Source organism: Pongo pygmaeus, chromosome 2, assembly GCF_028885625.2.
Source record: "Pongo pygmaeus isolate AG05252 chromosome 2, NHGRI_mPonPyg2-v2.0_pri, whole genome shotgun sequence".
Taxonomy (NCBI): Eukaryota; Metazoa; Chordata; class Mammalia; order Primates; family Hominidae; genus Pongo; species Pongo pygmaeus.
Genome location: NC_085930.1, coordinates 137,593,703 through 137,608,453, shown reverse-complemented (window position 1 = coordinate 137,608,453; position 14,751 = coordinate 137,593,703). Strand labels below are relative to the sequence as shown.

Below are 14,751 nucleotides of genomic sequence, written 5' to 3'. Positions count from 1 at the left end.
GTGTGTGTACACGCAGAAGCTGCTTTGCCTGTGTTATGTGCCCTGCCTTGCAGGGATAAATGAATGCTGCCATGTTTTATTTCAAATTAGGATTTGGGGGAACTAACATTTGTCTTTCAGTTAAAAAACTCAGCCCCTGCCAGGCGCTGTGGCTCACGTCTGTAATCCCAGCACCTTGAGAGGCTGAGGCAGGCAGATCACAAGGTCAGGAGATCAAGACCATCCTGGCTAACACAGTGAAACCCCATCTCTACTAAAAATACAAAAAAAATTAGCCAGGCCTGGTGGCGGGCACCTGTAGTCCCAGCTACTTGGGAGGCTGAGGCAGGAGAATGGCGTGAACCCGGGAGGCGGAGCTTGCAGTGAGCCGAGATCGTGCCACTGCACTCCAGCCTGGGTGACAGAGCAAGTCTCCCGTCTCAAACAAAACAAAACAAAACAAAACCTCAGCCCCCTGCTAGCACAGGGAGAGAGCCCTGATGTGAGGCCCCTGCACTGGCTTCCACCTCTGCAGGCGTTCTCACTGCAACAGGCCTCATGTCTTACTCCAGGTTCCTCACTAACACTGAAAGTGTAGTTCCCACCCCTGCTCTGTTACACACAGAGACTCCCCATCCCTCATAGTTTGGCTTCTTGTAGTTGGCTTCCGAAAATCTCAAACATGTATCCAGATTCCTTCCACCCTGTATGCCCACATAGTTCATTTGTCAGGTACTCTAGAGCCATGATGGGTGCAAAGGCACAGCCCTGGCCCCTGGAGTTCACAGGCTAGCAGAGGCAACAGCACAAACATGCCAGGAACTGAAAAACCTAAGGGCTCTCTGGCAGGGCCATGGGACTTTGAATGCCAGCAGAGGTGGGAATGATCCCAGCCACAGTCAAAGCAGGCTTCCTGGGGCAAAAATTAGAAGGCAAAGCCGGGCCTAGAGTGCCAAGGTCTGTGGTCGGCTTAACTCAGAGGCAGCGCGCATGACCATGGTCTGGAGTGCTCCACTCAGAAGGTGGCTACGCGTGGTGAGTGGCTATCCTGCTGGAGGCCCTTTGGGAACAAAACCAGCTCATCTGGATGCCCTGGGCGAGTGGGATGGAAGGGAGAGGAGGAAAAACCTACCTGCCCTGTCTCTTCAAATGGCTTTTAAAGTTTCTATAACTGGACACCAGTTCCAGAGTGGCTATCAAGTCACCTGAACCCCTTGCGACTAATTTATCCCTCAGCAGCCTCAGTTTCCTCCGCTGTATAAAATGGGTACTGGCCTATGTCAGTGGTTCCCAAAGAATGGCCCTAGCCGGCAGCATCAGCATCACCTGGCGACTTGTTAGAAGCCCAGATTCTCAGGGCCCCATCCCAGACCTGATGAATCAGGAACTCTGGGAGTAGGGCCCCGGAATCTGTGTTTTAAAAAGCCCTTCCCAGTAGTCCTGATGCAGCTAAGTCTGAGAACCACCGCCTAGGTAATCATGTAGGTCCCTCCTGACAAAAGAAAAGTCTGTAATTCTGGGGCCAGAATCTATCAGCTGTTGCCTCAAATCTAACTTTTCCCATCATTCTTCATGAGAAAAAAAAAATATAGTTTTAAAGGATCAGCTCTGTTAGAAATTCTGCTGCACTGCAAGGGAATGGACGGAGCAAGGGGAGAAAAGAAGGAAAGTGCTAAGGTTTGAATGTGTGCCCCAAAAAGTTTCCATGTGTTGAAAACTTAATCCCCAATGCAACGACATTGAATGGTGAGGCCTGGTGGGAGTGTTTAGGTCAGAAGGGCTCCACTCTTGTGAATGGGTTAATGCAAACTCAGGCAAAGGGCTTGAGGCTACAAGTTCAGTCTCCTACTCTCTCCCCTTTTCTCTGCCCTTCCGCCTTGGGATGACGCAGCAAGAAGGCCCTCACACGATGCCAGGCGCTGGACCTTGGACTTCCCAGCCTTCAGGACCAGGAGCCAAGAACTGTCTGTCCTTTATAAATTGCCTGATTTCAGGTATCCTGTTACAACAGCACAAGTGGACTGAGACAGGGTGGAAGTGGAGAAAGGGAAAGAGGAAACTTAGTAAAGGAAGGGGGAAGGGAGGAGGGAAGGGAGGAAAGGAGAGAGGTACAAGAATAATCCGTTTACAGGAGGGGCCAGGAGAGAATGCCATTCTGGTCCCTTCCCTGAAGTCTCTATCAGGCCAGAGATGGCCCAGCAGTTGTGACCATCCTTTCTGCCTGGCCTCTAGGCACATGCACACCTCCCTTCCAGACCAGCACAGCCCGTATTCCTCCTGTTGGGTGCCACGCTCACCACCTGCTGAAGGAGCCCTGAGGCTGCTTTATCCTGAGAATCCCTGCCCCCATCCCCATATTCCCAGTTTAAAGAGAGGAGGAAAACCAATTTTAAATCCACACTCTCAAGCTTTGCGAGGTTATGATTACTTGGGCCTATCAAGAATAACCTTCCCACTTTATCAAGCACTGTGACAAACCCGCCACAATCAGACAGTAGCCATGGCAACCAGGACAAGCTTTGGCGCCTCACAAAGCCCTGAGTGGCAGAATGGAGTCCTTTTATTGGTTGCTGCATCTCGGGCCAGGTTTTCTCTGCGGGCACCCAGAGCTGCGAGACAATGAACGACCCCTGCTGCAGCCCGACCCGCCTGCTTAGACAGACTGCAAACCGGCTGCTTCTATTTTGCTCCGTTTTATTTCATTTTGTCACTCTCTTAAAGAAAAAAAACAGCAGGATTTCTCCCAAACATTTTTTCCCCCTCAGGGTAGGAGATGTCAGCCAGAGGGTACAGAATCATAAAGACCAAAAGCAAAAGGGAAAACACAACAAAACAACCCTGCTTGAGAGAGCTGAAGGTTCAGTCTCACGTGTTAATTTCTGGCCATCACATGGTGAGTTGACAAGTAAAATACAAATGGTAGGGGTGAGATGTTGCACTCTGCCAGACTCTCCCACTCCGACTATTTGGGATGGTCTTGGCTTAATTAATGTTAAATGTGATTTTCTGTAAGCATCTATCACAGCCCGTTTGCATATTTATCAATATAGTAAAGAGATGGCATTTCTAAAATACGAGATGAGCCTGTCAGTGAAAGACACTTTTAAGTCCATTAGCTAAGAAAGGTGGTAAGAAACATATCCGGATGGAAGGCTCTCTTTGATCTGCTTTTTTTTGTGACACTCCAGTGAGGAGAGAAGAAAGTACCAACAGCACTCAAAAGCCAGCCTACTTATCAAACAAAAAGACATTTCATTCTCTGAGTAGGAGCAAAAATTTTAATTAACTCTCCACTCTCCTGTGGTGGATACGTAATCTCCGATCACACCTGGAGTGTTAAAAAATGGAGCATGTCCTGTGGTTTTTCAACTCGTATAAAAGGAATTCATTTGTATTTATGGCTCTTTTTTCCTTTGTTCCCTATAATTTCTCCAGTGATTGCAAATCAACTAAAGAAACAGACATCCTACACAACCTTTCTTTACCCTCCAAAAATCAGGACAACAGAATGTAGAGTTTACTAAGAAATGTATTTGTCTTTTGATGATTTTAAAGATCCTCTATGCAGAGAAATAATTAGGAATTCATAAATTGGTCCAGTGAGAAAGTTTGCATTCTGAATGTCAGTTTGCTCTTCTTTTCTCCTGTGTTTCATCCTGTGGAAGCAATCTGGGAGAAAAGGAGTTTGAAAGAAAATATTTTGCTTTTTATACATGATTGTAAATGAAGAAAGGAATTTGATTTCCCTTGTCTGAAAGGTGCTTGAGACCACTTCTGGGGTGGTCTCCATACCTGAAAAAAGTGACTGGGGACAGTTTGCCTCTATTCCTGACATCCACAGGACTGATCCCTTGCCTTTCACCAATTAGGGTATGTAAGGGAGAGTCCTGCAAAAACTACTTCTGCGTCTTTTGTAAAATTGCTACAAAAACACTAATGCCCACAAATTACTGGCAGGGTGTGCTTATACTACTCTTATTTTACTTATCAATTTTAGGTATCCTTATTTTCTACCATGGGAAATAAAGGTTTAGTGCTCCCATAAACATTTGTTATTTCCTTTTTCTTTGTGCTCCAAATGGTTATTTTGTAATTTAAAGTAAATCAAAAGTCAATGTGTTATCAGTTTTGCAAATATTGCTCAATGCTGGGTCAAATAATGCATTATGACCATGTCTTCTTTTTTATATAACCCTCTGTTTTTCCTGGAGTTAATTATTACCTCCATTTTTTTCATCTTCCTGGTTGTACATGAACCCATCACTAATTTATCCCACATGTTGCAATACCCCTATTTAATGCCCATCAATAAATATTCCAAGATCCTAAATACATTAGTTCCATTTTTCCCCACTGGAGACCTTTGCTCTAATCTGGTCTAGCTGCTTTTCATGCCTGGGTTCTTTGTAAATTACTGTCTATGGCTGGTATGTTCTCTTTTTTTGGTTTCCTTCTCATTTTGCAGGAGCACATCCTCTAGTGACTCTCTAGGCAACAACGCCCTAGAAGTCATCTGAATCCGTGCATTTCTAAAAATGCCTTTGTGTTAACTAACAGTTTAGGTACAGAAGTCTGGGCTGAAATTGATTTATCCGTCAAAATTTTGAAAGTACCTCTAGTAGCTTCTAGATGTCAGCAATGCTATTGAGATAATCTATTCTGATTACTAATATTTTAACTGTAACCTGTTGTATTGCTTTGAAAGTTTTTAGGATTTTTTTTTTTTTCTCGCCTAGAAGTTCCGGAATTTCATGACAACGTGCTTTGGTGTGGGTCTTTTTTACTCAAAGGATTGTTCACCTGATGGCCTTGCAATCTGAAGATTCTTGTCCTTCAGTTCTGAAAAGTGTTCTTTTTCCCCCCTTTGATAACTTTTCTCCCCTCCATTTTCTATCTTCTTTTTTTCTGGACCTGCTATTAATCAAAATGTGTGATAAATGTTTTAATTTTATTACCTTCCCCCACAGTTTTCTTACTCTTTTAATTTTGCTTTCTGAGAGATTTTCTTTATTTTGTCTTCCAACTTGTTATGTTTTTTAAACTTTCTGCTGCCCTATTTTTAAGATTCAAAAGCCCTTTCTTATCTTTTGATTGCTTCTTTTTTTACAGCATCTTGTTTTTGCTTCATGGATACATTTATTTTATCTCTTTAAATGGTTTCTTCTGATACCTACATTATCTCTACAGTTCCCAGGTTGCATGTGACAGAGATGGGGAACTAGGGATCTTACCACGCCATGTTAGGATTTTAAACCAATGCCCTAGTTTTCTGCTCTGCAGTTCACATCCCCCAACCTCCCATCCCATGGTGATTTATGCTTTGAAAACCAGAGCATTTCTTGGGATCTGCAAGAAACAAATGGCACCCTTCTCGTCCAGGTTGTAGCCTTCATTTTGCTAAATTAGTTAGATTCCTCTATCTACTTTCCATCTTCTAAAAATTTGTTGAAATCACTCATCTTCTACTTTATCTTCTTCTAATCTTTTTTGTTCTTGTGGGCATCGATTTATCTACCTACCTACCTACAATTGAACCTCATTATTCTTGGTAGCTATGTTCTGTAAAGTGAACAGTGCATTAGTGAATATTGAACCATTGCCCATAAGAGAAATATAGGGTTAGGGTCTTGGAAGCCTCTGGTCACAACAGTTTTGCAAACTGATCAATATATAACCTTGTTTAATAGATAGTGTTGATTCATGAACGTTGAACTTGCAGCCAACAGCACTATAACTCATGCCTGAACAAAGCTTACTGGTATTTGCTTTGTAAAGCACATCATAGCATTCCTGCACTTAGGAACACTAGACAACACTACTTCAGCACTATGCATAGGGGCTATTTTTAACAGCTAAATCACCAACAAAAAGCACAAAAATGTGAAAAATGTGGCACTATGTGTACCACAAAAAGGACACTTGCTTTTAGTATGAACATTGAAACCAGGCGCAATATTACCTTGTTTGACCTCAGCTAGAAAAGTGCACATTAGGCAACTCAAAATTTTTGCTGTTCTGCACATGTTTGCAAATGGCCACAAAATGCCATTTGTATTGATTTTGGGATTACAATAAATTTTAGTAAGCAGATGAATTTGCAAATACAGAATCTGAGAATATGAGAATTGCCTGTATCTATCTAATTATGTCATTCCTTTAGTTTCATTTCACGAGGATTTTTCAGAAAAGAAATAGATGCCTGTGTCCAATCCCCCTCATTTAATAAAATGTTATTATTTTAATGTTTAAAGGGAACACTGGAAGGCCTTTCTAAATAACTTAGAATCCAGAAACCAAAAAATAAAAATGGACAAATTTGATTACATAAAAACTCATATGATATAAAAGACAAATGACAAAATGGAAAAATGTTTGCAGCTCATATTACAGACAAAAAAAGGGCTTGTAAAAATTGAAAAGAAAAAATCCAATAATCCAAATTTTAAAAGGGCCAAAGATATGAAGAGAGATCACAAAAGATTCAAACACCCACTAAGTGCATGAGAGAAATGCAGAATCTCATGAGAAAATGCAAATTAAAACTACCGGCCGGGCGCAGTGGCTCACGCCTGTAATCTCAGCACTTTTGGAGGCCGACGCGGATGGATCACGAGGTCAGGAGATCGAGACCATCCGGGCTAACGGTGAAACCCCATCTCTACTAAAAATATAAAAAATTAGCGGGGCATGGTGGGGATGCCTGTAGTCCCAGCTACTCAGGAGGCTGAGGCAGGAGAATGGCTTAAACCTGGGAGGCAGAAGCTGCAGTGAGCCGAGATCGTGCCACTGCACTCCAGCCTGGGCGACAGAGCGAGACTGTCTCAAAACAAAAAACAACAAAAAATACCCTGAGATACTATTTTTTCACCTACTGAACTTGTAAAAACCCAAAAGTTAGGCAGCCCGCTTTGTTGCCAAGGCCGTGGGGAAGCATGCGTTCTTGTACATTGCTAGTGGAAGGGCTCATTGATTCAACCCTCCTGGAGAACAATTTGACAGTATCTTTCAAAATTACAAACACATTTTCCCTTTCACCCAACAATCTCACCTATGGGAATTTAACCTACATATTAAAAAATGAGAAATGCACAGAGTTATTCACTGGAGAGCTGTCTGCAGTAGCAAGACACTGGAAACTACTCAAGTGCCCATCAGTGCTGGGTTTGTATTTAACGTTATGTTTCACCCAGACAACAGCTCAGAGAACTGGGCAATGGCTGCTCATGTGTTGAGCCGGGGCATACAGGATGAAGAGGGACCATGAGAGGGAATGAATTCTATTCTAGACACCCTGAGTTTGAGGAACCTATGGAAATGTCCAGGAGGCAGCTAAATGAAACAGCCTGTGGTAGACAGAATAATGGCCCCAAAGATATCTACATCCTAATCCCAGGAGCCTGTGAAAATGTTCCTTCGCATGGTAAAAGGGATGTGGCAGATATGATTAAGCTAAGGATCTTGAGCTTGAGTTTATCCAGGATTATCCACCAGGTGTGCCCAGTATAATCACAGGGGTCCTTATAAGGACAGGCAGGAAGGCCAGAGTCAGAGGAAGAGATGTGATGGCAGCAGCAGAGGCTGAGTGTTGCAGGGAAGGGGCCACGAGCCAAGGAACATGGGCAGCTTCCAGAAGCTGGCAATGGTAGGTAACAGATTGTCTCCTAAAAGTCTCCACAAAGAATGTGGCCCTGTCAACACCTTGGTTTTAGCCCCTTAATACTCATTTCAGACTTCTGACTCAACAAATGTAAGACAATAAACTTGCGTTGTTTTAAGTCACTAAATCTGTGATTTGTTGCCGCAGCAACAGGAAATTAATCCACAGCTCAGGGCCAGGAAAAGGCTGGGATGGGGATCAACACTTGGAGGTGTTGACAGATGCAGGGTAGGTGAAAACTCCTGGAGGGATGAGGCTGGCTGAGGGCTGGATTTCCTTGTGAGGGGGTGAGCAGAAGATGAATGAAAACGGGCTGAGTGGGAAGGAATCAGCCCTTGGACAATCCAGCATGGGAAACAGGCTTAAGAAGGGAGTTTGTACCACATTTTCTTTATCCAGTCCATACTACTATGCAGCCTTAAAAAGGAACAAATCACGTCCTTTGTGGGGACATGGATGGAGCTGGAAGCTGTTATCCTCAGCAAACTAACGCAGGAACAGAAAATCAAACACCACATGTTCTCACTTACAAGTGGAAGAGCTGAACGGTGAAAACACATGTGAAAACACATGGACACATGGTGGGGAACAACACACACTGGGACCTGTCAGAGGTGCGGGAGGAGGGAGAGCATCAGGAAAAATAGCTAATGGATGCTGGACTTCATACCTAGGTGATAGCCTGATCTGAGCAGCAACCCACATGGCACACGTTTACCTATGTAACAAGCCTGCATATCCTGCACTTGCACCCTGGAACTTTAAAAAAAAAAAAAAAAAGGGAGTTTGATCACACAATCAAATATCTCAAGAGGGCAAGGCACAAGGAGCCTGGAAACTGGATGGATGGTGAGGTCTCAGGAGACCACAGGCAGGACTCCGCAGGAGGGAAGTGGCCGACGGCAAGGTCTGGTGGCAGCTGCTAGTGCAGAGGAGGCAGAGCATGCTGGCACCTTCTCAGGGCTGCCTGGGCCCTGCTCAGCACATGCTGGCTACAGCGGCACTCGAGGAGGGTAGAGGTCCTGTTCTCCTGCGGCCATGGAAAGTGGAGATCTAGAGGCAGGGTGGACAGGAATGCCAAGCCGGAAAGAAGGGCCACTTCACCTCTACCTAGCAAGTGAAAGGCAGATGCTGGAACACGGCGGGCAGTGTTGCAGAAAACTCCACGTGGCCCTCAGGATGCTAAAGGGCAGGGCTGTGCCTGGTATCACTGTTCATTCATGAATCTCACATTCAGTCAGCCTGGCTCTGTCTTGGCCACGTGGGAAGCCTCTTCTGCCCCAGGAGATCCCAGTCTAGGGGTGGGGAGAACAAGCACATGGTTCCCATCCAGTGGAGCCCATGGAGGTGAGGTGGAGGGAGGGAGAAGGGAAGGGGCGACCTACTGCTCTGGAGAAACAGCAAAGCCCTCTGCAGCCAGCACAGCCGGCCTTCCTCACCCTCAGCCTCCCAGGCCTCTGCGGGAGGGAGGGAGAAGCACGCTGGTCGGCTAGAGATGTTGTTTTCTCCTTTGTTTTATGCACAATGCCCCAGAAAAACATTTTGCTGATATGTAATTAGGACAACATAATAGAGTCTAAGAGAGCAGTCGTCTCATTTTAGACAACTTAGGCTTTCATAATGTTCAAAGAGAATAATTTTTTTTTTTTTTTTTAAAAGCTTAGTTCTTAGATGCAGAAAAGGGGGCAGAGGAAAATACATGTAGTGCATAAAAAGCTTCAGTTCTGAGACTCTTTACCCACCTAGTGCTGGTGAATTCACATCTTTGCCTGATTTTCTCTACCAGGTAAGAAAGGCAGCAAACTCAGTAGCCTTTTAGGAGCTCAACGAAATAAAAAATAATAATTGTTATTATTACATGAAACATATTGTTTGGAAGAATGGTGTCTATTATGACTTCCCTGTGTCCAGGCCACTTTCCAACACAGCTCAGCAGCTCCTCCCATAAGAGGGAGAGTCCCTCTGGTCACCCATTGAATCTTGGCTGGTCTTGGAACTTGCTCTGACAAACAGGATATAGCAGATGTGACATTACGGTCATCCTGAACCTAGGCCTCAAAGGGCCTTGCTGTTTCTGCTCGCTCTCCAGGAACCCTGCCTACGCCATGAGGACAGGCCCAGGCTAGCCTTTGGATGATGAGAGACCTGTGGCTCTGCTAAGCAGCAGACGTGAGAGATGCCATCTTGGAGCTGCTAGCTGCGGTCCACCCATCAGCGCCTGCAGGCACATGCTGAGATTAGTCGATTTCCTAAAAGTTGAAGGAAAAATCACCCAGCTGACCTGTGTGGGTTATGATTTTAACTCACAGTAAGCTTTGGGGAGCTTTATTACACAGCAGAAGCTAACTGGTGTATTACTATTATTCTAAGAACCAAATACCAGGCAAACCTCTAGGAGGAAAATTGTAATGAAAGTCACCTCCTTTGATTTGTGGCCGGGCTCAGTGGCTCACGCCTGTAATCTCTGCACTTTGGGAGGCAGAGGTGGGCGGATCATGAGGTCAGGAGATCGAGACCACCCTGGCCAACATGGTGAAACCTCGTCTATACTAAAAATACAAAAATTAGCCAGGCATGGTAGCAGGCGCCTGTAGTCCCAGCTACTTGAGAGGCTGAGGCAGGAGAATCGCTTGAACCTGGGAGGCGGAGGTTTGCAGTGAGCCCAGATCGCACCACTGCACTCCAGCCTGGCGACAGAGCGAGACTCTATCTCAAAGAAAAGAAAAGAAAGTCACCTCATTTGATTTGAGAGAAATACAGTGATACAGTTACTGCTGAAGGGGAGTGTTCCTAATTTGTCACCACACTCAAGGCTGGCACACCTAGCCCTTATTTGCTCCAGGCCGGACACTTTGGCCTTGCATTACCTCTGGAGCCCTGAAGTCTAATTTATGATAACCTACTGTGAGGCCCAGCAGTGCCACCAGCTCGCCCTGGAAGAGAGAGATAAAAATCCACACTGGGTAGATCATCCGAGCTCGAGACGTTGCCCTGGCTTCTCCTAAAGCACCATGCCAAGCTGGCAAGAAAACCAAACCTGCATGTGCAAGATAACATTCTCGTGGATTCTGGGACACGCTGGGTGATCTGGTCCTGGTACATGCGGTTTCTCTAACGTCAGTTACTTGGAAGGCAGAAAGAAGAAAGGGGCTATGGGATGGAAGGGCAGGAGATAGCATGCGTCCTTATTATCGGGTGTCTGCCCACACACACCTGCACGAGCAGAATGAGAACCAGGCAAGGCATGCAACCACACAGGGCTCCTGATCACAGGGAAGGTAATGAGGCCGGACGTGCGGAGGCTAAGGGGCAACGGCTGGGGCCAACTCTGACCCGTAGCAGGGACAGGCACTGCAGTTCTGACTGTGGTTAAGCAACACAAAGCTGTCACATCCTGTCAGCTGCTCATCGGGACCACGTAAGCCATAGCACAGGGCTCCTGTCCTCTAGAAGCTGACATCTTAAACACACATTGAATGCTTCAGGGTGAGGGGGTCCTCCCAGGCCAACTTAGAACTAGCTTTGTTTGATAACAATTAAACAAGAAACATTTTCTCCATCCAGAGACTTGCCAGGTCCCTCCCACTGGCTTTGATGAGAGAGAAAACTAGGCTTTCTGGGAGTAAATGGGACTTGCTACTTTATTACTCTGTTTAAACCATCAGAGATGAATGAGGGATCCTGTATCATATCTTTAGCCCTTCTTTATGATTTTTCACCTTACGTATTACCTAGAAAAGAGAAAGGGGATTGAAAAAAGGAGCTTTTCCAAAGTGTATAATTAAAAAGATGTTTATTTTGGAGTTGGGGACCTGCGGAGAGAGCCAGTCTGTCTGCAGGAATTCTAGAACCCAAAACTGTCAACGTTGTCCCCTCCACCTATCAGCAGTGGATTCCTAACAGCTTACTGATAATCCTAAAATGCAAACCCAGAAAAGGTCTCTGAATAAAGGTAGGTTCAAAACCTTAAGAGATGGGGAAATGGAGATTAAAGATTATTTCACTGTCCTAGCTAACAACGAACAGAGCCACACAACACACCATGTGCTGGGCTGTCACAGCCTTGACTCACTAAAGAAGGGATTGGGTAAGACATGGGATGCTGGGAAAAGCTCAACACAATGGATTTCTCTCTCCCTAACTTTCTCTGCCTGGTAACTTCAAAGGTGCCACGTTCTCAAGCCTTTGTCCTGAGCAATCACAGTTGGCCAATATTCTCTTTGTGGTGACTCAACTCTCAGTATCATGTTGCTATGGCTACCACAATTCTCTCTCAGCCCTCCCTCCTTATGCTCTGCTCTTATTTAAACCAAATTGCATCGCACTAATCGCACAGCATGCTCTCTGAGGACCCAGCTCTGATAGGGCTTGTGAGGTGCCGGAAACCTCCAGCTGGAATATCCTGCCTTCAGGACACATCAGACATCTGGCTGTTCATTAGTCCAATGTTACAAGTCCTGTAGTCCACCTCCCACTCTATCTGGCTCCCTGCTCTACCAGAGATAAATCCACCAGAGCCATAACAGATGTGCTGCCGGGTCCCCATCAGCATCTGCACTGAGACCTACCACGGGACAAACCAATGATGAAAAAACCAAAGTCCAGAAAATGAAAATGGTCTCAGAGAGACTGGCCAATCCTATTTGGGGTCCTCTAGAAAATTCTCCCGTCACTCTGTTCCGTGTCCTACCATTTCCACATATTGATCACGACTTGGTGCTTCCTTGTTTTTCTGCCCCTGCACTAGAACACAAACTCCACAAAGGCAAGGAGTTTATCTTGTTCCTGATGAATCCCAGGCACTTAAGGAAGTATTTGTTCGATAATTAGTTGTTGAGTGAGTGAATAAATGCACCTGTCCTAGCATTTTGTGGGTAGGTTCTGCCACCGTTGTCTTGTATTCTCAAAGTCTTATCAAAATTGCTGTAAATCATACCTAAAATGAGACATGAGTTTGCCACCAAAAATGTGAATTAATTTGCCAGGATGCTGTGTTACCATTTTTATGGGTATTTTGCATGTGGAAGTTGGAAGTATATTCACGTATGAAAATTAGATACAGTCATGTACTGGCCATCAAGCACAAGGCCATTATTTACGTGACAACACACAAACTTGTTTCTTCCGTGTTTCTGTTCCATTGCCGTGGGTTACAGAGGGTCCTATCAGGAGGTAGTGTCTGTTTCTCCATCTCTTGACTCTGAGCTGGTTTTGTGACTTTCTTTGGCCAATAGTACATTAACAAATATGATGCAAACCGCGGCATGAAATAAGCTAGCACATTGGGGCTTGCCCACTTGCTGCTTTTGGGAATCCTGCGGCTGCCATCCTGTGAAGAGGTTCAGGTTAGCTTACTGAATGTTAAGATACACAAGGCTCTGTTCTAGCCAACTGCCAGACATATGAGTGAGGCCACTCTAGATCATTCAGCCACCAGCTGACATATGAGAGAGCCCAGCAGACATCAGCAAGGTTGCCCTATGGCTGAAAAATTGATCAGATGACCTAAAGAATCATGAGCTAATACATGGTTATTTGAAGCCACTAAGTTTGGAATGGTTAGTTACACAGCAGAAGCCAACTGAAAGAGACTGAAAAACAAAACATCCAACAAACATTTAATGGAGATGAGTGTATCTGCTTCTTTCAGAGTGACCTTGTCTTTATACAGGAAGGTAACTCTGCAGTTGTAGATTTTAAATAGATTTTAAATAGAATAATGCTTTTGTGCTAATCCCTACCCCTCACCTTCTTGTCCAAACCGCTTCTGAACAACATCAAGAATTTTCAAGGTGAAGTCAAAGGTGAAATTTGTTTTCGTGGGATAAAAATTCCCTAGTTTCAAAAAGGAAGGCCCTCAAGAGAATGAGAAGACAAGTCAAAGACTAAGAGAAATATCTGCAAAAGCCATATCTGATAAAGGACTTTTATCCAAAATATACAAAGAATTCATAAGACTAAACAATAAGAAAACAAACAACCCAATTTAAAAATGGGCAAAAGTTCTGAACAAATACCTCACCAAAGAAGATATACAGGTAGCAAATAATAAGCATATAAAAAGATGCTCAACATCGTATGTCATTAGGGAAATGCAAATAAGACAGCCCACCTTAGAATGGCCACATTAGAATGGCCAAGATCCAAAACACTGACAATACTTAATGCCGGTGAGGATGTGGAACAACAGCAACTCGCATTCACTGTGGTGGGGACGCAAAATGGTACAGCCACTACAGAAGACAGTTTGGCAGTTTCTTACAAAACTAGACATACTTTACAATATGATCCAGCAATCATACTCCTTGGTATTTACCCAAATAAGCTGAAAACTTTTGTCCACACAGAAACCTACACATGGCTGTTTATAGCAGCTTTATTCATAATTATGAATTCATAATTCATAATTTCTGATAGAGAAACTGCAGCGGAACCATACAATGAAATATTATCCAGCACTAAAAAGTAATGAGCTCTCAAGAGATGGAGGAGCCTTAAATCCATATTACTAAGTGAAAGAAGCCAACTGGAAAAGGCTACATACTGTGTGGGAACTCTGTAGATTCAGTTCAGTTTTGCTATGAACCTAAAACTACTCTAAAATATAAAGTTTATTTTTCTAAAAAAAAGTAACGACCTTGAATCAAAACTGACATGAATTACAGTGATATTGCTAAAGAATATTAATGGTATACAAGAGCAAGAAAATTGAAGTCAGCAAAAACCCACCAATGGAAAACTAATTAAATAAATTAAAATAAAATTGTTCATAGATTGAAGTACTCTATGGCCATTACAAATAATGAAGTAAAAGCCTAATAACAGAAACATTTTCAGCATACAGTTACATACAAAAATGTATAACAGTATGAAGAGTATATCATTTTTGTAAAAAATATGCAAATATAGACAGAATATACACAGGAAGGATTATCCTAAGATGCTATGCAGCTACCTTCCAGTGATGCTGAAAGTTGGGGTTTACTTTGCTTTCTTTTCTTCACCTGTATTTTCTAAATTATCTTTAATGACCACGTGTCACTTTTTTCGACATCTTTATTGATATATAATTGAGATATCTTAAAATTCACCTATTTAAAGCCAACAATTCAGTG

The 14,751-nt window shown here is 43.9% G+C and overlaps 2 protein-coding genes across 7 annotated transcripts in view; one reads left to right on the top strand and one right to left on the bottom strand.

Annotated features, from left to right (window-relative positions):
- RFTN1 (raftlin, lipid raft linker 1) overlaps positions 1 to 14,751 on the bottom strand; it is a 202,431-nt gene that overhangs the window by 11,501 nt on the left and 176,179 nt on the right. The window lies entirely within an intron of this gene.
- Positions 1 to 14,751, top strand: part of OXNAD1 (oxidoreductase NAD binding domain containing 1) — a 94,836-nt gene that overhangs the window by 71,857 nt on the left and 8,228 nt on the right. Inside the window, exon 10 of one of the 4 annotated variants that reach the window (XM_063661282.1) lies at positions 1,871 to 4,025. The exons of the other annotated variants lie outside the window; for them this stretch is intronic. The gene's annotated coding sequence lies outside the window, so the exon portion shown is untranslated. Of the gene's footprint in view, positions 1 to 1,870; positions 4,026 to 14,751 lie in introns of those variants that run through there. 4 annotated transcript variants of the gene reach the window in all.